General features: G+C 50.8%; 1 long non-coding RNA gene across 1 annotated transcript; it reads right to left on the bottom strand.

Annotated features, from left to right (window-relative positions):
* Positions 1 to 1,225: 1,225 nt before the first annotated feature.
* On the bottom strand, positions 1,226 to 4,369 carry LOC134557038 (uncharacterized). Its single transcript, XR_010081974.1, has 3 exons — positions 3,946 to 4,369; positions 3,577 to 3,670; positions 1,226 to 2,732 (listed from the first exon to the last, which is right to left on the bottom strand). It is a non-coding gene; the product is annotated as an uncharacterized LOC134557038 (long non-coding RNA).
* Positions 4,370 to 4,740: the final 371 nt, after the last annotated feature.

Genomic DNA, 4,740 nt, shown 5'->3' with positions numbered 1-4,740 from the left:
TTGTTTGCTTTTTTGTACTACTACATTTGTATTTTTAATATTCCTAGTAAAGAACGGTTATTCCTATCCCCATATCTTTGCCTGAGAGCCCTTTAATTTCAAAATTATAATTCAGATGGAGGGGTTTACATTCTCCATTCCAAGGGAGGCTCTGCCTTTCCCTGGCAGACACCTGCCTTTCCAAACCAGGACAAAGAGAGAAAAGCAGCTTTGTCCAGCTGCAAAAGCCCAGTGAAATTCCTCAGGATCTTTCTGCCTTCCCCGCATGGGGATCCTCTTGCTGCACACAGCTCCAGCTACCCCAGCCCATCCTTCACCTGACACCTGCTTCAGAAAAGGGAATCTCTGCTTCCCTCCACCTCCTGGCAGGCTCAGAGCTGCCCCAGGGTCTCCATGGGGAGATCCGTCAGGTGTTTTAGGATGAGCCAGGGTTCTGGATAAAGACAAGGATGCAGTGGATCACTGGGAAAAAAACCTATTGAGGCACAAGCTGTGGGCAAGACCGTGCCACATCCTGGGAGATGGAAGTGACCACTGGGGATATTCCAGAACCATCTGGACACAACTCTGTGCCTGGGATGACCCTGGATGAGACAGGACCAGATGATCCCACCTGGGGTCTTTTCCAACCTGGCCCATCCTGGGATTCTAATCTCAGCAGCAACTGCACACAAGGAAAAGCTCAAATGTGATCCAAGAGCATTGGGCTGCTCCTCCAGCCCCTCCAGCATCAGTGCCCTGTGACATTCCAAAGCTTTTGCAGAAGGAAATGCTTTTGCAGAAGGAAATGCTCCCAGAAAACCCCAGACAGGAACAGATTGACTTCCAACACACACAAAATTATATTTAAAAAAAGGGAAAAAAATCAAAGCCAGCAGCTTGCACACAAGCCTTGCATTTGCAATTCTGATTCTCTAATACGAAACAGCCCCCAACTGGGGGAGGGGTAGACAGGAAATATTACAGCAACGTTATTTTGTTACACTAATTACCAATAATGGCACATACTAGACTACCAACTACAGTCAATTCATTTTGAAAGCTATATAATAATGTTTAGGATAAGGAATTAATTTTTATAGCCACTGAAGCAGATTTACTTGTACTGTAATGCTGATTTATTACAAATTAAATTTCTTAACTCCAGAAGTTTCCTTGGAGAGCCTCAGCAGGACCTGGGAGGGACATAGCCGGCTGTGAGGGGGGAATTTGGGCAGCATTAAGGTCAGGGTGGCCAGACCATTATTAACCCTTAAGCACACATCTGTTTGGATGTATCCACCTTCATGGGCAAATTCAGCCCCAGAGTGTGCACACAACCCACTGGATGATTTTTCTCAAGTCAACTGATTGTTAAAGTGTAGGGTTTAATTTATTTTTTTATTGTATCATTTACAAAGGTAAAATTTCAGTACTACAAGGATTACACTTTTTCTTTTTTTTTCCAGCACTGAGAAATCCATAAAAGATTCATAAAGTGAAAACTTTGAAGTATAGTCAAGAAGATACACTCATTAATTTACAAAAACCATCCCTGGTGTCAATTGTTGACTGTGGAGAGGTTTAGATTGTTTCTTTCACTTCCATACAGGAGCGGATGGCTCAGACTTTGTACAGAGCTGAGGGTGAGGCTGGGCCTGGGCACAAGACCAGAGAGGGAGAGCAGGACTTCAGACAGGGACTGAATGTGATCCTTTCTGAGTGAAATAATTCATGAAATGACTGGGATAACGCCAGTTACTTCACTCCTGCTCACAAGCATCCATTACTACATCCATGACTGTCTGGCTGGGAAGCCTCCAGGGCCTTCTCCTGCAGGAACTGCAGGGTAGCTGGGCTGATCTTGCAGAAGGTTCCCTCCAGCTCTGGAGATGTGGTTGGCTGAGGGTGGGTGGATGAGGACAGGACTCAAAGGGGTGGCTGGGCTGAGCTCTGCATCCTCCAGAGGGAGGTGATTAATCCATTCTGCCTCCAGGGATGGAACAGCCACTGCTCCCTGAGTGCTTGGGATGCTCAAAGCAAACACAGGGAGGGTATGGCAGATGGAGGGAACAGAGGCTTGGGTTTTGGGATCCCTCTCTTTTGGGTGTGCAGGGAATTCTGTGATGTCTCACAGGGGACACATGTGGCCAGAGAAGGAGCTACACATCTGCATGAACCACACCAAGGGACTTCTGATGGGATCCAGCCCTGGGACCTTCATCGTTAAGAAAACCCAATGGAAAAATGTCCCTGCTATCCAGCCAGCCCTGAAAAAATATTCAGGCAAACACCCACAGATGGGGACCCACCAGGGAGCCTTTCAGGGTCAAGGACTAAGCTGTGGTCAGCCCCTCCTCATCTTGGAAAAGGGCCCCAGCCTGCCAGCCCAGCTCTTGACATTGCTGCTCCTTTAAAAAGAGCCGCTTATTCAGCCTAAGCCTTCCAGCGGCTCCAGCGATCACTGGCAGCCCAGGGCGGGCTTGCAGTGCTTTCTAAACATCGTCTCTGCACCATCTGATGTGTGCAGGCACCAAACAAAACCCCACTCGAATTCCTCAGGAGAAAGAACAAGGCAGCTGGAGCTGCTCCAATTCCCGTCCTGGCTGGAAGCAGCTCCCGGCGCGCAGACGCAAAACCACAAAAATAATTTGTCTGATGCCGTTGTTCCTACGTTTGGTGTCGCGGGGTTGTTTTTGTTTAGTTTTGTTTTTAATGACGCTTCTAGAGATCCCACCGCTTTGAGTTTCGTCCTGGGAGGGAGATGCAGAGGGAGGAGAGTCATTAGCTCATCCCGAAAGCCTGGCGAGGACAAGGAGAAGGGAGGAGGGCTTTCCCCTGCTAATCCTGCTCAGGCTGATCTCCCACCGCTGCTCTCCTGTGCTCCAGGATAAATGAGACTTCCCTAATTCTTTCCCCGCTGCAAATAACCAGACGGGGAGCCCGCACCATGCGGCTCGCACTGCCCTATCCATCAGCGCGTCCCGGCTGTAGGTAGCGGTGATTACAGCTCATTAGCGGCAATTACCGCCGCCGAGCTCGTAGGTGTTTTCCCCCAAGAACTTTCAGCAGCTCCAAAGCTCTTTGAAGGCTTCTCTGTGAAGAAGGGCTGGAGGAAATCCCTCCCCCTCTGCCCAGCAATGAGATCCTCCTTCCAAAACCCGCAGCCATCAGACAACACAGCGCAATCACAAAATGTAACTGGGAAAAACTCGCCAACACCGTGAGCCCGAAGGATGGGCGATGCTCCGGCTCTGTCCTCCGGGCACAGCTGGTTGGTGGGGAGCGCGTCTGCTCAGAATGACTCTTTATTTTCTCTCTTTTGCTCCTCAAAAAGCTTCTCCCGTGAGCAAGCCGGCCTCCCCCCGCCCCTCCTCCGGGGCCACAATGTAATTCCCACAAAAACCCCCACACAAGAGAAAAGCACACGTACAGTGGGTGCTTTTACCGCATACAAAGTACCACGGCAGTGGACTGAGGGATGGACCCTTTGAGAAATTCATATGCCAGCCTTCCCACTATAGCAATTTCATTCTGTCTTTGTAATTGTCTGATATTACATTGTTCCCTGCCAGAAGATTAATTAGCTAGTCTTACCCTCCAACATACCATCCCTCTGCAGCCCTCAAGGAAGCTGGAGTGGTGCCAAGTCGCACGGATTTGCTATTCTGGCTGGCAGCTGCTACTGTCGCTGCAGAAAAAAAAAAAGAAAAAAGAAAAAAAAAATTCCTCCTTTTGTCCCCAAGCAGCAATTGCTGTGCCAACTGACCCCCACATCCCCGGCCCTCCCAAAGCCACCACCAACGAGGCAGCCAAGTTTCAACGCCATGGGCCTGGCAGCGCGGAAAAATAAAAGAGTGGCAGGAAATGTAAATTAAAGATTAAAAAAAAACCAAGCAAAAAACGCTCCCCAGCCAACGCCCAGCACTCCCCACAGCCCGAGCCCCTCCTGGTGTCAATACTCACGCTGGCTGTGCCGTGGCCACGGGACACGCCGGGGAAGGGCACGGGTGAGGTGACATCCCAGCACGGACACCAACATCAGCACCCGACATCACCACCCCTCATCCCAGCCCAGAGCCACCTTCACAGCCCGGCCCAGCCTCAGCCCGTGCCCCAGAGGAGAGGCCAGCAGGGAGCATCTCCAGCCGTGCTGGCAGCAAGGAGCCACCACCCCAGCCGGGGCTGCTGCTGCCACAGCCGCTCTTGGCAAGGAGCCCGGCCCGGCACCGCGGTGGATGTGCTGCCTTTGTTCCCTCTCCATCTTCTGTCCTCACACACACACACTCACTCACGCTCTGGATCTCTCCATCTAACCCTAAACGTGGTGCCCAGGCAGGTGGGAGCTGCGGGGGTATGAGCACAACACACCTGCAGTCAGCATCCCAACGAGCTGTGGGGTTTTCCCTCTTCGTAAAGAGCAGGAGAGCTCAGAGACTGGGAGGTAAAAACCTGAACAATATGGTCACTCATCTAAACTGGTGCACACCACAAAGCCAGCTGCCAAGCACATCATCTTTCCCTCCAGACAGTGCTCAAAAACTCTGTTCTGCTAAAGTCACCCCAGCAGTTGATGTTTGCTGGTTGATTTGCTGGTTTGCCCCATCACCACCCACCAGGGCTCTCCAGCCATGTCCCACCAGGGCTGCAGCACAGTATGACAAGGTGTTTTCAGCACAGGAGGCACCACAAGTGCCAACAAGTTGTGGTTAAAGTAAAAAAAAAATGAAGAAAAGTAGAGCAGGACGTCTGCAGCACCAA

This window comes from Prinia subflava, chromosome 12 (genome assembly GCF_021018805.1).
Source record: "Prinia subflava isolate CZ2003 ecotype Zambia chromosome 12, Cam_Psub_1.2, whole genome shotgun sequence".
Classification (NCBI taxonomy): domain Eukaryota; kingdom Metazoa; phylum Chordata; class Aves; order Passeriformes; family Cisticolidae; genus Prinia; species Prinia subflava.
Note: the sequence above shows the minus strand (reverse complement) of the source record. Positions and strands in the feature narration are given on the sequence as shown.